The sequence below is a fragment of the Lepisosteus platostomus genome, chromosome 5 (genome assembly GCF_059453375.1).
Source record: "Lepisosteus platostomus isolate fLepPlt1 chromosome 5, fLepPlt1.hap1, whole genome shotgun sequence".
Classification (NCBI taxonomy): Eukaryota; Metazoa; Chordata; class Actinopteri; order Semionotiformes; family Lepisosteidae; genus Lepisosteus; species Lepisosteus platostomus.
In genome coordinates this window covers 7,818,588-7,840,833 of record NC_142615.1, presented here as the reverse complement: position 1 = coordinate 7,840,833, position 22,246 = coordinate 7,818,588, and the positions used below count along the sequence as shown (strand labels likewise).

The window sequence follows — 22,246 nt, the reverse complement described above, 5'->3', positions numbered from 1 at the left end:
TCTGGACAGGTGAGTGTGGACAGTGTGTCCAGTAAGAGTCTGGACAGGTGAGTGTGGACAGTAAGAGTCTGGACAGGTCAGTGTGTCCAGTAAGAGTCTGGACAGGTGAGTGTGTCCAGTGTGTCCAGTAAGAGTTTGGACAGGTGAGTGTGTCCAGTGTGTCCAGTAAGAGTCTGGACAGGTGAGTGTGTACAGTGTGTCCAGTAAGAGTCCGGACAGGCGAGTGTGTCCAGTGTGTCCAGTAAGAGTGTAGACAGGTGTGTCCAAGAGTATGAAGCTGTCTTACCCTGTAACCCAGCTCAGGGGTGTTAGGGGGTGCTCTGTCTCCTCCCCAGATCTCACCTTCATGTCTGGTGAAATGCCGGACCACTAGGAGATGCTGGAAACGAGGACACAAGACAGAGGTCAGGTCCACAGAGCTCACTCAATCACTACAGCAAGCAGAGACCTCTCGGCCATCAGGACTGTGGGGCTCAGTGTGGGGAGCTGTAGGGTATCGGGAGTTTAGGGGTCAGTGTGGGGAGCTGTAGGGTATCGGGAGTTTAGGGGTTAGTGTGGGGAGCTATAGGGTATCGGGAGTTTAGGGGTCAGTGTGGGGAGCTGTAGGGTATCGGGAGTTTAGGGGTCAGTGGGGGGAGCTGTAGGGTAGATGTGGGGCACCGGGCCCACCACAGGGCGGCCGGTCCAGTTTCGCGGAAGGCGACCGGGTCAGACTTACGGAAAAGCACCGGGACTTGGGCTGGGACCTCTCCCGCTGCCAGTCCGGGTTCGGCCTGACCGGTGTGACCTGTGAAAACGCCAAACAGCCCATCTCTGAGACAGCTCTAACCAAATAGCCAAGCCCAGTCGTGTCGAGACTAGGGGCCTTGGGCAGTCTCTACAGTGTGTCCAGTGAGAGTGTGGACAGGTGAGTGTGTACAGTGTGTCCAGTGAGAGTCTGGACAGGTGAGTCTCTACAGTGTGTCCAGTAAGAGTCCGGACAGGTGAGTGTGTACAGTGTGTCCAGTGAGAGTCTGGACAGGTGAGTCTCTACAGTGTGTCCAGTGAGAGTGTGGACAGGTAAGTCTCTACAGTGTGTCCAGTGAGAGTGTGGACAGGTGAGTGTGTATAGTGTGTCCAGTGAGAGTCTGGACAGGTGAGTCTGACCAGTGTGTCCAGTAAGAGTCTGGACAGGTGAGTGTGTACAGTGTGTCCAGTAAGAGTCTGGACAGGTGAGTCTCTACAGTGTGTCCAGTGAGAGTCTGGAAAGGTGAGTGTGTACAGTGTGTCCAGTGAGAGTCTGGAAAGTTGAGTGTGTACAGTGTGTCCAGTGAGAGTCCGGACAGGTGAATGTATCTAGTGTGTCCAGTGAAAGTCTGGAAGGTGAGTGTGTCCAGGAAGAGTCTGGACAGGTGAGTCTCTACAGTGGGTCCAGTAAGAGTCTGGACAGGTGAGTGTGTACAGTGTGTCCAGTAAGAGTCCGGACAGGTGAGTGTATCCAGTGTGTCCAGTGAATGTCTGGACTGGTGAGTGTGTCCAGTGTGTCCAGGAAGAGTCTGGATAGGTGAGTGTGTACAGTGTGTCCAGTAAGAGTCTGGACAGGTGAGTGTGTACAGTGTGTCCAGTAAGAGTCTGGACAGGTGAGTGTGTACAGTGTTTCCAGTAAGAGTCCGGACAGGTGAGTGTATCCAGTGGGTCCAGGAAGAGTCTGGACAGGTGAGTGTGTACAGTGTGTCCAGTAAGAGTCTGGACAGGTGAGTGTGTACAGTCTGTCCAGTAAGAGTCTGGACAGGTGAGTCTCTACAGTGGGTCCAGGAAGAGTGTGGGACATCCAGAGGCAATCTGTGCTCTCAGAAGGCCATAATGGACCTGCAGCTTGGTTTTCCTCGGACCCGCGACCCTGTCTCTTGAGCCGAGGCGTGTCCTCAGTCAGGATCACCACTGGAAGTGTCTCTCCTCGTCTAGAGGTGTTACCGTGAGACCTGGTCTGTCAAGCGCTTTGCGCTGCTATGTGTGTGAAAGGTGCTCTATCAGTGAAGTTTATTATTATTATTATTATAATACAGCGAGCGCTGCTGGGGGCGGAGAGGCCAGTCGGAGGAGGGCTGGACGCTGGACGCTGGACGGCGGGCGGGAGGGGTGGACTTACGACGCCTCGCCGGGCCCGGGTCCTGCTGCGACCGCGCACGGCCGTGCGGCATCTCTGTCGGTCCATCGTCCTGCCGAGACAAGCAGAGTCACAGAGCGGAGGGGAGGGGGCGGAGCCACACAGCTGGGCGGCTTGTTCAGCACCCCCACCCTCCTCTGTATACAGAAGAGCCTCCTGTCCTGACTGGAGGACCTCACCCAGCTGTGTCCTGAGAGAAGCCAGGGTATCAGCTTTGTTCCACACCCCCGCCACCCTCTGTGTACAGTAGAGCCTCCTGTCCTGACTGGAGGAGCACCCAGTTGTGTCTGGAGAGGAACCAGGGTATCAGCTTTGTTCCACACCCCCGCCATTCTCTGTGTACAGTAGAGCCTCCTGTCCTGACTGGAGGAGCTCACCCAGCTGTGTCTGGAGAGAAGCCAGGGTATTGGCTTTGTTCCCCACCCCCACCACTCTCTGTGTAGAGGTGCACCTCCTCTCAATATCTTTTTACAGCACAATCACACCCATAAGAGTGGATTAACGGTAAGAAAAACAACTTCTCCACTTATTTTGTTATTTCTCGCCAGCGGCGCTTTTGACTGACTTACCGATTTCACGGGGATATTGAAGAGCGATTCTGAAGCTGAAACTAACGATTGAAGTCGAAGTAACTTTATTGGAAGAAACACGTGTTTAGAAAGGACTATATAGTGCTTTCCTCCTCTTCTCTCTTCACTCCTCTGAGCTCATGGGGCTCCGGCGCCGCCCCCCGCTAGAATCCGCCGCTCTGTGACGTCAGGCGGCTCATTGTGACGCCTCCGTGACGTCGCACCCAGCCGGGTGTCCCTGTACGACCCCGGTAGTCGCCACCTCGGACAGGCAGGGGAAACGGGTCCAGCTGTTTCCGGCCCAAGGGTTACAAAAGCTGCACTTGAATTTAAAGACAAAATCACGTCAAGGGCGCATTCAGCACCCCCACGTCCAACACGGGTTTCCGTGGGGTTTGGTTCAGTGAAATTAGCATCCCCCCCGAACCCCAAATCAAAGAAAGACCAACCTCCACTCCCCTCTAGCGCCCAAGGGCGGAAATTTCGGGCCACGCCACGTCCTGCGGGGAAAAGAAACGCCATTTTCTTTTCCGAGCGCTGAGTGGGACCTCACGACCCCCCCCCCCCCCCCCCCAAAAAAAAACGGGCTTCGCAGACGAGGAAAACCAGGCACGTCGACCTCTCTACAACACCACCCGGCTGTTTCTGTTTCAAACCGTGGGGAAAAAAATACCGAGAGGACCACCACCCGCAGGGCTGAGCTTTTACTGCCGTGTCCCGCTTTCACTCTGGCGATGAATGAGGGAATCAAGGAGGAGAATTAATATTGTGATCCACCAGTCCATCACAGGACACACACACACCCTGGACAGGACAGCAGTCCTTCACAGGATATAAGTCCATTACAGTACACTCACACACCCTGGACAGGACACCAGCCCATCACAGGACACACACAGACTCATACACCCTGGACAGGACAGCAGTCCATCACAGGACACACACACTCACACACCCTGGACAGGACACCAGTCCATCACAGGATGTTCAGTGCCTCTCTCTAATAAAGTAGAAACGCAACATTAAACTCCGTTCAAAACGGGAGCAATCACCAGGACACCATACACCTTGCTCCGGCCGAAGGGAGAAGACCTGTACCTTCATGAGTCCGGGTTGTGAAAACTTCTTCTGGCAGTTCAAAACGTTTCGAAGAGACTACAGCGCTACCCTGTTTCCATTTCTATCGTGTATTATTATACAGTCATAAGTATCTGTCCTGATCACAGAGTCCCCCTCTCACTGCCAGGACTGAAGCCCAGTGCAGCACGAACAATAATAATAATTAATAAGTCTGGACCCTCCCCTCAGAGCTCTTCCCAGGTCAGGGGGATCCCCTCCAGTCCCCCCAGTGTGCAACCCCCACCTGGATGATGCTCCAGTCCGCTCAGCACACAGCAGCTCTCAGTGGGGAGGAGAGCAGAGGGATGGAGCCAGTTCAGAGACGGGGGTGATTAGGAGGCCATGATGGGTCAAGACCAGGGGGGGAATCAGGCCAGGACACTGGGGTAACACCCCTACTCTTCTCCAGAAACAGCCCGGGATTGTTAATGACCACAGAGAGTCAGGACCTCGGTTTGACGTCTCATCCGAAGGATGGCGCCTGTTTACAGTCCAGTGTCCCCGTCACTATACTGGGGCATCAGGACCCACACAGACCGCAGGGTGAGCGCCCCCTGCTGGCCCTACTAACACCTCTCCCAGCAGCAACCTTAGTTTTTCCCAGGAGTCTCCCCTCCAGGTACTGACCAGGCTCCCACCTGTTGGGCTCCAGTGGGGAGGGGGCTGCCAGCTGGGAGCTGCAGGGTGAGATGGCTGCTGGGCAAACGATGGCTAAAGATCTTCCTAGGACACCCTGGACTTCGTGGTCGACTTCCTTCTCTTCAGACGGAGGTGGCTTGAAATCTGTCTCGTTTCAAGGAGTATTGGACACGATGCCCCCCCTGCTATATCCCCGCCAACTGGTGGCACGCTGACGACGAGGGCTCTCAGCCTCAATCCGTCAACCACAAACTCTCCGGGATGAAAGAGAAGGACAGACTTGGTTCGTTCGTTTCAGGGAGGGGGAGGGAAAAAAACAAAAGCTAAACAGATTTTTTTTAAAACCATTTTAATGATGCTTAACAAAAGAACAAAAATTACAATACAGATTAAGTCCAGTCTGGGGACCCTCAGGTTAGGTCCAGTCCAGTCTAGGGCCCCTCAGCTTCGGTCCAGCACAGTCTGGGGCCCCTCAGCTCCGGTCCAGCACAGTCCAGTCCAGATCTTAGCAGGCACAGAACCAGGAAAGGAACCTGGAAAGAATATTGTTATTGCAGGTGTGAGGGACACAGACACAGACGTCACCATGACATCAAACAGCAAGAGGAGACTCCTCCTTGAATCACAGACACGACCGGGCGGCGCCCCCGTCTGCTCACCTGCACCTCCTCTTCCTCTTCTTGTCCTTCCCAGCAGCCTGCTCCTCCTCTCCCTCGCTCTTCCTCTCCTGAGATACGGTCTCCGCCACTTCCATTGGCTCGTCCTGATCTTCTGTCTCCACCGACATGCAGCTCAGGGACTTCAAAAAGATGCACCAGCGCTTCTGAAGCAGAGACAGGAGAGTCACGTTAAGAGTCGGACTGGACACTCCAGGACATGAACACTGCACTGAGAGAGAGAGGGGTTCATACAGACACACTGACTGGACACTCCAGTACATGAACACTGCACTGAGAGAGAGAGGGGTTCAGACAGACACACTGACTGGACACTGGACAGGAGTAAAGAGAGGATCAGAGCATTACCCACCTTCTTTTTCTTCTGTCTCACAGGAGGTGGTGATTGGACCTCCTCCAGCTGGAGTCCTTGGAGGGAGAGAGGGGGCAGGAGAGGGACAGCACAGGGAGAGAAAGAGAGAGACAGGTGAGTCAAGTGTCCCAAGAGCACAGAGACTCTGCTGAGATCACACTCGCAGTGAGTGAGCCTGGGTGTAGCCCACTAATACTGACCCACAGGACACCACAGGACAGAGAGGAGGAGGAGGAGGAGGAGAGAGACACACTGAGGACAGAGAGGAGGAGGAGAGAGACACTGACAGACAGGGCTGAAAGAGAGAGAGACACTGAGACCCAGGGACAGACAAGACGGCAAAACTCCACCACAGACAGGACAGGAGGCAGGGTGGGACCAGCACTGACCTCCTTCCTCTCTCCTGCCGGAGGAGCTGTCTCCACCTCCTCTTCCTCCTGCAAGTCAAGAGACAGGCTGAGAGAGAGACGGGCTGGTGGGACATCGGCGAACAGAGCTGAAGGCAGAGAGCCGGGGAGACAGGCCCAGCTGGGACAACGCAGGACAGACAGAGTGACAGACAGAAAGGAAGGAGAGAGAGACAAAGATGAAGGCACAGAAAGACAACGGGCAAAGAGAAAGATTGAGATTGAGGGACAAACAAACCGAGAGAGAGAGAGAGACAGAGATCGAGGGACAGACAGACTGACAGATGGGGCTGAAAGAGAGAGACAGAGAGGCAGGGACAGACAGACAGCAGGGTGAGAGAGAGACAGAGATCGAGGGACAATAATTTGGTTTCGAAATTTATTCTGAAAATATACAATCATTCACTCCTGAAAAATATCGAGTTCAAATTATACATTATGTCCAATATTATAATCAACATATGGCTAATCATCAAAAATAAAAAAAACTGTACTGGGGGAAACAGCTGGCTGTGCTGTTCTGGACAGAACACACTGAGGTCCAGTTTCCACCTCCTGCAGGATCAAACAGCACCCCCACTGGCTCTCCAGTGAACAGAAGGACAGACAGAGAGGCTTCAGGCTGCAGGGTGACAGTGTCTCTGTGAGCTGAAAGACAATCAGGACAGAGGATGATAGAAGAACACACTCTGTCAAGAATATAGAGCCCTCTAGTGACCCTACTGTAGACCTGCTCACCGCCCACAGTGACGATCACAGTGCTGATACTGCTTCCCTTAAGGTCCCTCACTGTGTAGTTGCCCTGATCAGCTGGAGTGAGGGAGCGGAGTGTCAGAGAGCTGTTCTGCACTGTCACTTACTGTTTGTACCTGGGGCCAGGGAGCCCTGCGCTGCTCAGTAAGACTATACGAGACTGGACAGATCCTGCAGGATCAAACAGCACCTCCACTGGACCAGCAGTGTGGAGGGGGAGAGACAGAGAGGCACCAGGCTGCAGGCTGTGGACTTCTGAGTGAGCTGAAAAGGGACAGGTAGAAACATGTTGAATATTTAGTTTTACAACAATACCTTGAGTTTGGACTGCGATCAGCTTCATTTTATATTTCAGCTGTGAAAATGCAATTTCAAAAATGCACGCCCCAGTCATGTTAGGTTCAAGTTACAGTTGCATCACAACTCAATACATTTGCAATTCACTTCAAATGTTGTTTTTGTTTGATCCAGTCTGTCCTCACCTAAAGGAGATATGGACTCAGTCTTTGGAATTTGTATATATATATTTCAGTGATCCCTCAGCCATTCCTTCTGTATTGTAATTCAATTTCTCTTTTAAAATTCCTTCCCCACTTCTAGGACCTGCAGTTGCTGAACTCCACAATGGCTTCTATTGGAACGTCTGTGACTGAGACCAAGTAAGTGTTCACTTTTTTTATGAAACCATAATTTATTTTGGAGCAATGAACAATTCTTATATAAATGCAATAAAATCATTATGCTCAAACTATGAGAGAGAAAATTAAGGATAATTTAAGAAATCAGTCTTAGCTTGTTTCTATACACAAATGGTATTATTTATTTTCAAAGGAAACCCGCGAGGATTCCCCTGGTGTGCAAGATGTGCCTGAATACTTTTGATCAGCTTCCTGCTCACTTGAAGAGGGCGTGTATGAAGCACGCCACGGCAGAAGAGATAAAGATGGCCTCTCAACAGGCGAGGAAGGACATGATAAATCACCTGAAGAACATCGTGGATTACAACAGAATAGAGATCGTGTCTGGCGAGGCAAACAGGGCAGTGGTTGTAAGACTGCTGGAGTCCTTGGCATTAGGGACTAAATATACTAAACGCATGATGCTAAAATGTTATTTTCACATATATTAATGTAATAAATGATTGCTTATGCTTTATGCACTACTTCACTGCTTCACTGCTCTATGCTGTCTGGAAATAAATCCTCAGACTGCTTACTGCCCTGGGCATGTACCAATAAATCCGAATGCACATCTGAATCCCAAACAGAATCTCTAGTAAAATACGATCATTTGTGAAACAGGCAAATGACTGTCTCAGGGGCCCATTCCTCATTCTCAAGACACATGTATGTAGTACGTACACCATGCATTGAGCAATAGGGACTGAAGACACCACAGGTAAGGTTAGAAGTCATTCTGAGGTGCCACATGTGAGGGATACAGCTAGGCATCTGAAATGCAGGGTTTGAGAGCCTTCAGGAGCACTGCATCCTTTGAGACAGACCCGTGCGTGTTAAACAAATGATCATTTCTTTCAGCATTAGGGACTAAATATACTAAACGTATGATGCTAAAATCCTGAAAAAAGGATGTGCTCCATCTCGTCAGTAGATTGGATTCCAAAACTGATTTGGGTCAATATACATTACCTTTGAAGATAAGGTACAGTCTACTGTAGGGAACCATCAACGTAGAAAGCATTGGCCTTCCCTGGGGGGCAGGTAGGTGCAAAAGATAAACCTTTATCCTATCTTTATCCTAAGATAAGTGGCCAAGCTCATCATGTTGCCATAGTAGACAAAGTTCTATAAAATGTTAAATAACTTTTAAAAAAAGCATTTTGGTCTTTCAGTACTGTACAAGGTGAATTAAACTGTCCCTGGTAATGCAAAGTAATTAGAAGCATCCCAGAAACTTTATCTCTAGAGACATTAGCTGTTTTATATCATGTAATTTAGTGTGATGTTGTCAGAATTCAAGGACATTATCACACACAGAAATTGATTCAGTTAAATCTAAAAAACACAGCTAAACATGGGTTTAAATGTAAAATAGAAGTCTTACCTCTTGTCAAAAGATTTAATTCAAGAAGTGAACCTCAGATCCTTCTTTGAAAAAAGTAAGTTCAAATGAAAATGATTGTTAAAAACTGGGCTTTCAATAAATGACAAATTTAATCTAATACTGCTCTGATCATGGTAGCAGGAAGGTGTGAAAATTACTCTGTACCTAGGAGTATTTTGATCCCGAGTTCTGAATCCCAAACAGAATCTCTAGTAAAATAGGAGGCACTGGACTATAAATACCCATCCATGTTATAACACACTCACCAAGGGTTTTTTAGTTTAACTCTGAGCTTTGGGAGATGCTCATACCTATGGTACCCATATTCATCCTTTATTTAAGGGAAGTACACATCCTAGACACACAGGAAACCCTCTTGCCCCAAGGGAAGACCGATACTTTGGATGGTAATGATTGAACCTGGCTTACAACAGACATCTTTTGAAATGGTAATTCTTTCAGGTGGCTTGGCAAACTTCCTGCCCCAGCTAAGACAGGTACTTTGGATGTTAATGCTTGAGACTAGACATCTTTGGAAATGGTAATTCTTTGCGAGGGCTTGGGAAACTCTATTTCTTTGAATGCACCTGCACTGTTGAATATACTTTAAACCCATGCTTAGCCATGTTTTTAAAATTAAATTATAACGATTTCTGTGTTTGATAATGGTAGCAAAGGCTTACTGGATACGAGTGTCAAGTGTCGACACGAGTGTGAGCAGCGTCGATTCGAGTGTGAACGGTGTCAACACGAGTCCTGTTGTTCAGTACAGTGTCAATATGAGTGTGAACAGTGAGTCCTGTTGGTCAGTACAGTGTCAATACGAGTGTGAACAGTGAGTCCTATTGGTCAGTACAGTGTCAATACGAGTGTGAACAGTGTCGACACGAGTGTGAACAGTGAGTCCCGTTGATCAAAAAAGTATCAATATAAGTGTGAACGGTGAGTCCTGTTGTTCAGTATAGTGTCAATACGAGTGTGAACAGCGAGTCCTGTTGTTCAGTACAGTGTCAATATGAGTGTGAACAGTGAGTCCTGTTGTTCAGTACAGTGTCAATACGAGTGTGAACAGTGAGTCCGGTTCTGTACAGTGTCAATACGAGTGTGAACAGTGAGTCCGGTTCTGTACAGTGTTAACTCATTGAATTCCCTCTTGCTCTGCACAGTGTTACAGGTGAGAACACGTGTTTTATTCTTTGCAGAATTAACACAGATACTGCTGTTGAATACTCCACAGTCAACAAACCCCGAGCCGCACAAAGTGAGGATCTTTTACTTCTATCTATTAAACTAGCAGAAATAAAACATCATGATAACTTCTTGCTGCTCTGTCCAGTTTTAACACAAGTGTGAACATTTGTAATAATAGTGAGTCCTGCTGTTGTGTACAGCGTGAATACAAGCGTGAACAGTGAGTCCTGTCGTCTGAACAGTGTCAATACGCGTGTGAACAGTGAGCCCTGTTGTTCAGTATGGTGTTAATGTAAGTCTTATCCTGTATAGTATAAGTTAACATAAGTATTGACCCGTATCCTGTTCTCTACAGACATCACACTACCCAACAGTGATGTGGAGTACGCCACCGTTAACAAACCGAGAGCAGCACAAAGTGAGGACTTTTTTAACTCTTTACCACAGTATAAAACCCACAGGAGTAATGAGAATGACACTGAAAACAACAACACTGATAGTGAACAAGAGATTTTGAACAATACACATTCTAGTCAGATTTAAATACCCACAGACCTGACCGTTGGAAGTAGTAAAAAAATGCAAATTATTTTTTTTCTGCGTGCAGGTTTTCTAAGAATTGAAGAAAGGTTAAAAACGAGAGAACGCCATTCGGTTTTTCAAGCCTGTCTGGTAGTTAGTGATTAATTGGACCCATGATTTAATCCACCTGTATCTGGGGAGAAGCCAGGGTATCGGCATCAACAACAAGGCTGGGCAGCTTGTTCCCCATCCGCCTCTGTGTAAAGACGCGTCACCCATTCTTGGTTTTATTTTCACCTTTCACTATACGTGAAGAATTCCAAAAGGTGCACAAATGCTCAGGAGCTATTCTGTGGTTCAGCGATGTCTCTGGAGCCTTTTTTCACAGTGTGCGACTTCCCTGTGTGTCTCCCCGAACACAGGGTCTGACTGAAGGGGCACTGACCTGCAGGAATGGGAGGAGACCGAGCTGGGACGGTTCTGCCACGTCAGCGAAACTCTGGACCCCGACTTCATCTGCCAAAGAAACAGCAGCGTCAATTAACTCAGCCAGCGAGTTCAGCGAGATGGGACACATCTCTTTATGAAGAGATGTGTCCCATCTCTTCATAACCCGTCTCCTATCAATCCTACTGTGTTTCATTTACTCTTCCTCACTCTGTCTCCTGTCCGGTTGTCTGCACTTAAAACTGAGGAATTTCCTGCGATCTCCTCTCTCTCGCTGTGTCTCCTGTCCTGTGGGTTTGTTACTGAGGGATTCTCTGTGATCTCCTCTCTCTCTCACTGTGTCTCCTGTCCTGTGTGTTAGTATGTTTGTTACTGAGGTATTTCCTGTGATCTCCTCTCTCTCACTGTGTCTCCTGTTCTTCAGTGGTTTAATTCTCTTAAATAATTTAGCTCATTCCTCTCTCACTCACTGCGACTCCTATCCATTCTGTGTTCAGTTCCACTGACTTGCCTCTTGCATCAGCGCTAGCAATATCATGCATCTATTTAATTTAAAATTATTGATCTGTCACCTTGATAGTTCGATCTCGGCTACAGTTAGCATAGATGGCACAATTAAAAGGACGATGAGCTCAACATCTGTGCGCGTCTAATTAACTGAACCGTACAGAACATCGTGCCTCAGATAGTCTCTCGCTGGCGGGGTCCCCCATCGGCGAGACCACGTCTCCAGGAAATTCTGCGGACTGGACGCCGCGGGAGGGTGGGGCTGTGTTTCCGCATGAACGCCGGAAATCACTCAGGATCTCCAGACTCCTGTAGCCTTACAGCATCACAGTCACAGGCCTCAGCATTGCAACTGTATAATATCAAACGCCCAGACACCCCGAGGTGAGGCCGACCAGTCTGAAGTATTACCTGTAAACACCAGGCACACTGGAACCTGACTTCATCGTCCACTTAAAACAGAGGTGAGGCGGACAGTCAGTTTTCTGGGGTGAAAAAAAACAACACCAGGAATTTAGCATACTGAAAGGATCATGGAGTGATGATCTGGCTGAACCCGCTTGGCTGAGGGCTCCTGGCCAGAGGACGAGGAGGCTGGGACCCCCCCTGCACAGCGAGGAGGAGTGACCAGGGGGGGCAGCTACACAGGTGGAGACGGGGTGGGAGAGGGACGCGAGGGAGAGAGGGGGATCACGTGCAGTATTGACAGTGTTTCAGGAGAGGAGTCAGGAGTGATTGCTAAAATATCGAGAGCCGAGTCTGACCGAACTAGGGTGTGGCCATCCCTCTCGAACTTTCATCACAAACTCCTGTCTTCCTGCGGTGTCTCTGAGGAAGCTACCATTTTTCATTGGCTAATAAGAGGTGGAAGAGGTGTTAGTGGGACAGCAGGGGGGCGCTCACCCTGCGGTCTGATACCCCAGTATAGTGACGGGGGACACTATACTCTAAACAGGCGCCGTCCTTCGGATGAGACGTAAAACCGAGGTCCTGACTCTCTGTGGTCATTAAAAATCCCAGGGCGTCTCTCGAAAAGAGTAGGGGTGTAACCCAGGCGTCCTGGCCAAATTTCCCATTGGCCCTTACCAATCATGGCCTCCTAATAACCCCCCTCTCTGAACTGGCTTCATCCCTCTGCTCTCCTCCCCACTGAGAGCTGGTGTGTGGGGAGCGTTCTGGCGCACTATGGCTGCCGTCGCATCATAGTTGCATGCCTTCCACCTCTTAGTCAAAGTCACCAACGATCTCCTAATAGCTTCTGATTCTGGTTCTCTTTCCATACTCATCCTTCTTGAGTCATTCACTTCAAATGTTGTTTTTGTTTGATCCAGTCTGTCCTCACCTAAAGGAGATATGGACTCAGTCTTTGGAATTTGTATATATATATTTCAGTGATCCCTCAGCCATTCCTTCTGTATTGTAATTCAATTTCTCTTTTAAAATTCCTTCCCCACTTCTAGGACCTGCAGTTGCTGAACTCCACAATGGCTTCTATTGGAACGTCTGTGACTGAGACCAAGTAAGTGTTCACTTTTTTTATGAAACCATAATTTATTTTGGAGCAATGAACAATTCTTATATAAATGCAATAAAATCATTATGCTCAAACTATGAGAGAGAAAATTAAGGATAATTTAAGAAATCAGTCTTAGCTTGTTTCTATACACAAATGGTATTATTTATTTTCAAAGGAAACCCGCGAGGATTCCCCTGGTGTGCAAGATGTGCCTGAATACTTTTGATCAGCTTCCTGCTCACTTGAAGAGGGCGTGTATGAAGCACGCCACGGCAGAAGAGATAAAGATGGCCTCTCAACAGGCGAGGAAGGACATGATAAATCACCTGAAGAACATCGTGGATTACAACAGAATAGAGATCGTGTCTGGCGAGGCAAACAGGGCAGTGGTTGTAAGACTGCTGGAGTCCTTGGCATTAGGGACTAAATATACTAAACGCATGATGCTAAAATGTTATTTTCACATATATTAATGTAATAAATGATTGCTTATGCTTTATGCACTACTTCACTGCTTCACTGCTCTATGCTGTCTGGAAATAAATCCTCAGACTGCTTACTGCCCTGGGCATGTACCAATAAATCCGAATGCACATCTGAATCCCAAACAGAATCTCTAGTAAAATACGATCATTTGTGAAACAGGCAAATGACTGTCTCAGGGGCCCATTCCTCATTCTCAAGACACATGTATGTAGTACGTACACCATGCATTGAGCAATAGGGACTGAAGACACCACAGGTAAGGTTAGAAGTCATTCTGAGGTGCCACATGTGAGGGATACAGCTAGGCATCTGAAATGCAGGGTTTGAGAGCCTTCAGGAGCACTGCATCCTTTGAGACAGACCCGTGCGTGTTAAACAAATGATCATTTCTTTCAGCATTAGGGACTAAATATACTAAACGTATGATGCTAAAATCCTGAAAAAAGGATGTGCTCCATCTCGTCAGTAGATTGGATTCCAAAACTGATTTGGGTCAATATACATTACCTTTGAAGATAAGGTACAGTCTACTGTAGGGAACCATCAACGTAGAAAGCATTGGCCTTCCCTGGGGGGCAGGTAGGTGCAAAAGATAAACCTTTATCCTATCTTTATCCTAAGATAAGTGGCCAAGCTCATCATGTTGCCATAGTAGACAAAGTTCTATAAAATGTTAAATAACTTTTAAAAAAAGCATTTTGGTCTTTCAGTACTGTACAAGGTGAATTAAACTGTCCCTGGTAATGCAAAGTAATTAGAAGCATCCCAGAAACTTTATCTCTAGAGACATTAGCTGTTTTATATCATGTAATTTAGTGTGATGTTGTCAGAATTCAAGGACATTATCACACACAGAAATTGATTCAGTTAAATCTAAAAAACACAGCTAAACATGGGTTTAAATGTAAAATAGAAGTCTTACCTCTTGTCAAAAGATTTAATTCAAGAAGTGAACCTCAGATCCTTCTTTGAAAAAAGTAAGTTCAAATGAAAATGATTGTTAAAAACTGGGCTTTCAATAAATGACAAATTTAATCTAATACTGCTCTGATCATGGTAGCAGGAAGGTGTGAAAATTACTCTGTACCTAGGAGTATTTTGATCCCGAGTTCTGAATCCCAAACAGAATCTCTAGTAAAATAGGAGGCACTGGACTATAAATACCCATCCATGTTATAACACACTCACCAAGGGTTTTTTAGTTTAACTCTGAGCTTTGGGAGATGCTCATACCTATGGTACCCATATTCATCCTTTATTTAAGGGAAGTACACATCCTAGACACACAGGAAACCCTCTTGCCCCAAGGGAAGACCGATACTTTGGATGGTAATGATTGAACCTGGCTTACAACAGACATCTTTTGAAATGGTAATTCTTTCAGGTGGCTTGGCAAACTTCCTGCCCCAGCTAAGACAGGTACTTTGGATGTTAATGCTTGAGACTAGACATCTTTGGAAATGGTAATTCTTTGCGAGGGCTTGGGAAACTCTATTTCTTTGAATGCACCTGCACTGTTGAATATACTTTAAACCCATGCTTAGCCATGTTTTTAAAATTAAATTATAACGATTTCTGTGTTTGATAATGGTAGCAAAGGCTTACTGGATACGAGTGTCAAGTGTCGACACGAGTGTGAGCAGCGTCGATTCGAGTGTGAACGGTGTCAACACGAGTCCTGTTGTTCAGTACAGTGTCAATACGAGTGTGAACAGTGAGTCCTGTTGGTCAGTACAGTGTCAATACGAGTGTGAACAGTGAGTCCTATTGGTCAGTACAGTGTCAATACGAGTGTGAACAGTGTCGACACGAGTGTGAACAGTGAGTCCCGTTGATCAAAAAAGTATCAATATAAGTGTGAACGGTGAGTCCTGTTGTTCAGTATAGTGTCAATACGAGTGTGAACAGCGAGTCCTGTTGTTCAGTACAGTGTCAATATGAGTGTGAACAGTGAGTCCTGTTGTTCAGTACAGTGTCAATACGAGTGTGAACAGTGAGTCCGGTTCTGTACAGTGTCAATACGAGTGTGAACAGTGAGTCCGGTTCTGTACAGTGTTAACTCATTGAATTCCCTCTTGCTCTGCACAGTGTTACAGGTGAGAACACGTGTTTTATTCTTTGCAGAATTAACACAGATACTGCTGTTGAATACTCCACAGTCAACAAACCCCGAGCCGCACAAAGTGAGGATCTTTTACTTCTATCTATTAAACTAGCAGAAATAAAACATCATGATAACTTCTTGCTGCTCTGTCCAGTTTTAACACAAGTGTGAACATTTGTAATAATAGTGAGTCCTGCTGTTGTGTACAGCGTGAATACAAGCGTGAACAGTGAGTCCTGTCGTCTGAACAGTGTCAATACGCGTGTGAACAGTGAGCCCTGTTGTTCAGTATGGTGTTAATGTAAGTCTTATCCTGTATAGTATAAGTTAACATAAGTATTGACCCGTATCCTGTTCTCTACAGACATCACACTACCCAACAGTGATGTGGAGTACGCCACCGTTAACAAACCGAGAGCAGCACAAAGTGAGGACTTTTTTAACTCTTTACCACAGTATAAAACCCACAGGAGTAATGAGAATGACACTGAAAACAACAACACTGATAGTGAACAAGAGATTTTGAACAATACACATTCTAGTCAGATTTAAATACCCACAGACCTGACCGTTGGAAGTAGTAAAAAAATGCAAATTATTTTTTTTCTGCGTGCAGGTTTTCTAAGAATTGAAGAAAGGTTAAAAACGAGAGAACGCCATTCGGTTTTTCAAGCCTGTCTGGTAGTTAGTGATTAATTGGACCCATGATTTAATCCACCTGTATCTGGGGAGAAGCCAGGGTATCGGCATCAACAACAAGGCTGGGCAGCTTGTTCCCCATCCGCCTCTGTGTAAAGACGCGTCACCCATTCTTGGTTTTATTTTCACCTTTCACTATACGTGAAGAATTCCAAAAGGTGCACAAATGCTCTGGAGCTATTCTGTGGTTCGGCGATGTCTCTGGAGCCTTTTTTCACAGTGTGCGACTTCCCTGTGTGTCTCCCCGAACACAGGGTCTGACTGAAGGGGCACTGACCTGCAGGAATGGGAGGAGACCGAGCTGGGACGGTTCTGCCACGTCAGCGAAACTCTGGACCCCGACTTCATCTGCCAAAGAAACAGCAGCGTCAATTAACTCAGCCAGCGAGTTCAGCGAGATGGGACACATCTCTTTATGAAGAGATGTGTCCCATCTCTTCATAACCCGTCTCCTATCAATCCTACTGTGTTTCATTTACTCTTCCTCACTCTGTCTCCTGTCCGGTTGTCTGCACTTAAAACTGAGGAATTTCCTGCGATCTCCTCTCTCTCGCTGTGTCTCCTGTCCTGTGGGTTTGTTACTGAGGGATTCTCTGTGATCTCCTCTCTCTCTCACTGTGTCTCCTGTCCTGTGCGTTAGTATGTTTGTTACTGAGGTATTTCCTGTGATCTCCTCTCTCTCACTGTGTCTCCTGTTCTTCAGTGGTTTAATTCTCTTAAATAATTTAGCTCATTCCTCTCTCACTCACTGCGACTCCTATCCATTCTGTGTTCAGTTCCTCTGACTTGCCTCTTGCATCAGCGCTAGCAATATCATGCATCTATTTAATTTAAAATTATTGATCTGTCACCTTGATAGTTCGATCTCGGCTACAGTTAGCATAGATGGCACAATTAAAAGGACGATGAGCTCAACATCTGTGCGCGTCTAATTAACTGAACCGTACAGAACATCGTGCCTCAGATAGTCTCTTGCTGGCGGGGTCGCCCATCGGCTAGGCCACGTCTCCAGGAAATTCTGCGGACTGGACGCCGCGGGAGGGTGGGGCTGTGTTTCCGCATGAACGCCGGAAATCACTCAGGATCTCCAGACTCCTGTAGCCTTACAGCATCACAGTCACAGGCCTCAGCATTGCAACTGTATAATATCAAACGCCCAGACACCCCGAGGTGAGGCCGACCAGTCTGAAGTATTACCTGTAAACACCAGGCACACTGGAACCTGACTTCATCGTCCACTTAAAACAGAGGTGAGGCGGACAGTCAGTTTTCTGGGGTGAAAAAAAACAACACCAGGAATTTAGCATACTGAAAGGATCATGGAGTGATGATCTGGCTGAACCCGCTTGGCTGAGGGCTCCTGGCCAGAGGACGAGGAGGCTGGGACCCCCCCTGCACAGCGAGGAGGAGTGACCAGGGGGGGCAGCTACACAGGTGGAGACGGGGTGGGAGAGGGACGCGAGGGAGAGAGGGGGATCACGTGCAGTATTGACAGTGTTTCAGGAGAGGAGTCAGGAGTGATTGCTAAAATATCGAGAGCCGAGTCTGACCGAACTAGGGTGTGGCCATCCCTCTCGAACTTTCATCACAAACTCCTGTCTTCCTGCGGTGTCTCTGAGGAAGCTACCATTTTTCATTGGCTAATAAGAGGTGGAAGAGGTGTTAGTGGGACAGCAGGGGGGCGCTCACCCTGCGGTCTGATACCCCAGTATAGTGACGGGGGACACTATACTCTAAACAGGCGCCGTCCTTCGGATGAGACGTAAAACCGAGGTCCTGACTCTCTGTGGTCATTAAAAATCCCAGGGCGTCTCTCGAAAAGAGTAGGGGTGTAACCCAGGCGTCCTGGCCAAATTTCCCATTGGCCCTTACCAATCATGGCCTCCTAATAACCCCCCTCTCTGAACTGGCTTCATCCCTCTGCTCTCCTCCCCACTGAGAGCTGGTGTGTGGGGAGCGTTCTGGCGCACTATGGCTGCCGTCGCATCATAGTTGCATGCCTTCCACCTCTTAGTCAAAGTCACCAATGATCTCCTAATAGCTTCTGATTCTGGTTCTCTTTCCATACTCATCCTTCTTGATCTCAGTGCTGCCTTTGACACTGTTGACCATAACATCTTGCTTTCTCGTCTCGAGACTGTGTTTGGAGTCTCTGACACTGCCCTCAAATGGTTTAAGTCTTACCTCACTGATCGCTGTCACTTTGTCTCTCTCAATGGGTACAGGTCTGAAATTGGTCTTGTCAAGTCTGGTGTCCCTCAGGGCTCAATACTGGGCCCCTTGCTCTTCAGCATTTACATGTTCCCACTTGGTCAGCTTTTAAGATCACATGGCCTCAGCTTTCATTTTTACGCTGACGATACTCAAATATACATCCATACCAAACCCGACACTGATGTGGCTGTCTCTATTCTATCTAATTGCTTCTCTGACATAAAAATTTGGATGACTCAAAACTTCCTTCATCTTAACTGTGACAAGACTGAAGTCATGCTTATTGGTACCCCCCATCAACTTCGTAAAGCCAGTCCTGTAACCCTGTCTGTAGATGGCTCTGTACTTGAGCTCCAATCAAAATTGAAAAACCTTGGGGTTATATTCGATTCTGGCATAACATTCGACCCACATGTACAGCATACTGTCAAAACATCTTTTTTCCACCTTAGAAATATCGCAAGACTACGCCCTATGCTATCATTAACTGTGGCTGAAAAGCTGATCAACATATTTGTATTCTCTCGAATTGACTACTGCAATGCTCTGCTCCCTGGGGTATCTAAATCTACTCTGAACAAGCTGCAGTATGTCCAAAATTCAGCAGCCAGAATCCTGACCAGGTCTAGTGCAAGTGTTCACATTACTCCTATCCTGGAGTCCTTGCACTGGCTTCCGGTCAAATTCCGCATAGACTTTAAAATCCTCATGCTCACCTACAAGGCTTTACATGGCTTGGCATCTCAATACCTGTCTGAACTTTTATCGCCCTACTCCCCACCTCGCAACCTCCGCTCTTCAAATTCTGCCCTCCTTACTGTCCCCCAAGCCCGTCTACATTGTATTGGCGACAGGGCCTTCTCCTGCTATGCCCCCAAGCTCTGGAACTCTTTGCCCAAGGATATTAGAGAGTCACCTTCTCTAAACTCCTTCAAATCCAGACTCAAAACCCTCCTTTTCAGAAAAGCCTTTACTTAACTGGTTCCATTCTTCACCACTCTGCTCTTCTTCATACCATCTTCCACAGTCTCCTCTACTGTTATTGTTGTAATTATAATTGTGTCCTGTCTTGTGAAATGTTCTTATTTATTGTTGTAGTCTTCTTATTTATTGTTATTGTCATCCTGTAAAGCGCTTTGAGAAGCCACCTTTAAAGGCGCTATATAAAATAAAGTTTATTATTATTATTATTATTATTATTATTATTATTATTATCATCCAGGTGGGGGCTGTACATTGGTGGCGGTAGAGGGATACCCCATTCCCTGTGCAGCGAATTGAGTGGGGTGTCCAGAAAAGCGCTATATAAGTGTTAGCAATTATATAGCTCAGCCCCTCAGTAGTTGAGATCTCTGTTATACCCATCTAGAAACATGCAATCAGCATGTTATTGCTGAAGCAATAGTCACAACATTATTCCACACCTGGGTGAGAGGCGGGTTATGATGACAGTGATGCTTTCTACACCTTATACTGAGCTCAGAAATGGACCGGGCGGACATCTCACGAGCAGATCCCTCCGCGTATAAGAAAGGCAACTTGTCTCAGCAAAAATACCACGGATTCACATCCAAAATATGACAAAAAGGCAAAAACCCCACACTTGGAATGCAAACGTACCCTATAAAGGAAACACGGTTTTAAAACCAACTTGATTTTCCCCTGGAGAAACCTTTTTATGGACACACATCGCATCTATTACACATGTTTAACTAAATAGAAAGATAAAACTTAATATAAGAAGTCATGACATATCACACATGACGAAGTCTGGTCCAGAATAAACAGTTTACACTGACCCACCTTTATTTACCCTGGTCACTCACTTCTATTAACTGTTTAATTGGGTAACAAATGAATATTTGTTTCAATTTGGGATCTACACCTGGGAGCCCTGAAATGTTGGCCAGAGGGGAGAAGCTGATATTCAGACGTGGGAATATATTTTAAAAAAGGATCTGATGTTGTTTTTCACCTGTCTAATCAAAGCTTGTTCAAAAATGATCTGATTATAGGACACACGAGTTTATAATCATACTCATTCCACTTTTTAACCCCGTATATATGCACAATATGAAACGTATATACACTAAATCTCACGTGTGACTCCCATAATATACATTTCTTTACGAAAATTAGGAACACTTATTACAATTATCAACCCCCCATGACGAGGCAATATTTCATACCTTTGTTTCTTTGTGGGTTCAAAGTTCTGTCCTGGCGTTTCACACGTAATGTTTTGGTAGTTATCTCAATTTTCCTTTGCAATTATCTCCAAGATCATCATCAACTTTTTGTAAAACGCTATGCACAACTGATATTTAAAGAAAGTCCTGCACCAAAACGTCTTCGTAGGGAAAGACAACCTTTTTTTTCCTTACGTCAGTCGCTACACGGTTACTCTTAAAATCCATTCATCGACTTTAAAAAATAAGTTTCGGTTTTTATTGTGGTTCACTGACATTTCTGTCACAATTCTGAGGGACCTCAAATAAAATTTCACTTCCCGGTATAAAGACGCCGGCGAGGTTAAGACAGGTATCGAGCCACCTGCGTATCTAACGGACGTTTAAAATAAAAAAATGGCGTGTAATGTTGCGAAGGGCTACTGTTTTTTTATAGTTTGTCGATTGTAAGGGACGTGGGCCGCGACAGAAATACTGGTCGGGGTGGGAAAAGGTTTATTGATGGTTTATTGTACCGCAACGGTCACAATTGACTCACCAGCAAAGATGGCGCCGAGGCCACATCGACTCCCTCCCGCCCTGCCTCGCACCGAAGCTCGAGCTGCGGAGCGCGACGACGAACCGCAAGTCCGCGGGCGCGGGCGCCGGACATAGACGTCATAACCCCTTCCGAGGCGCAGGAATTATAGATCACTGTAGTTTCTTCTGGACCTGGGTTAGGGACAGTGTGCCCTCCGTGAGAGTCTTCTGAGGAAGACAGTGTCTCATGGGTGTCCAGGCTGGGTACCATCTGTCCATCACAGGACACACAGACACACACACTCACACACCCTGGACAGGACACCAGTCCATCACAGGACACACCCACACTCACTCACACACCCTGGACAGGACACCAGTCCATCACAGGACACACACACACCCTGTATAGGACACCAGGCCATCACAGGACACACAGACACACACACTCACACACCCTGGACAGGACAGCAGTCCATCACATGACACACACACACTCACTCACACACCCTGGACAGGACAGCAGTCCATCACAGGACACACACACACTCACTCACACACCCTAGACAGGACAGCAGTCCATCACAGGACACACACACACTCACTCACACACCCTGGACAGGACAGCAGTCCATCACAGGACACACACACACCAGGTCCAGTTTTCCCAGAAGCCAATTAGCCCAAAAGCCTGTCTTTGGACCCGGAGAACACAGGGAGACCATGCAGACTCCACACAGACAGTCCCCCCCCGGGTCCAGACCCGAGCCCGGAGCCCCCCCGCGCTGAACCCCTCCGTACAGACGGCCGCACACAGCTCCGTTGTTCCCGATTCCCGAGGTGATCTGTTAAAAGAAGCCGGTGTGTTGTCTCCAGGTGAGGCCCGCGGCCCGACGCCGGTGGTGGCGGTGGTGGCGGTGGCAGAGAACGCGGCGCCGGTGCCGACGACGAGCGGGGCGCCTCCCCCCCCCCGAAAGCACCTCGACGTCGGGGGCCGCGGCCTGCCCCGGCGACAGCGCCCCCCGATCCGGCAGGCGGCCGGTCTCCCGCAGGGAGAAGACGATGAAGCAGCTGGGGAAAGTGTCTTCCGTCCGAGGTAGGAGCAGCAGGGCTGGGCGTTTTGTTG

At 47.4% G+C, this 22,246-nt stretch overlaps 3 long non-coding RNA genes across 4 annotated transcripts in view; all 3 read left to right on the top strand.

The window, feature by feature from the left end:
* The window catches only part of LOC148662964 (uncharacterized), a 54,032-nt gene that overhangs the window by 20,033 nt on the left and 11,753 nt on the right, over positions 1-22,246 (top strand). The gene's annotated exons all lie outside the window — the stretch shown is intronic.
* LOC148662966 (uncharacterized) lies at positions 6,781-7,824 on the top strand. Its single transcript, XR_015936399.1, has 2 exons — positions 6,781-7,321; positions 7,494-7,824. It is a non-coding gene; the product is annotated as an uncharacterized LOC148662966 (long non-coding RNA).
* LOC148662965 (uncharacterized) lies at positions 12,732-13,415 on the top strand. The gene is made up of 2 exons (XR_015936398.1): positions 12,732-12,912; positions 13,085-13,415. It is a non-coding gene; the product is annotated as an uncharacterized LOC148662965 (long non-coding RNA).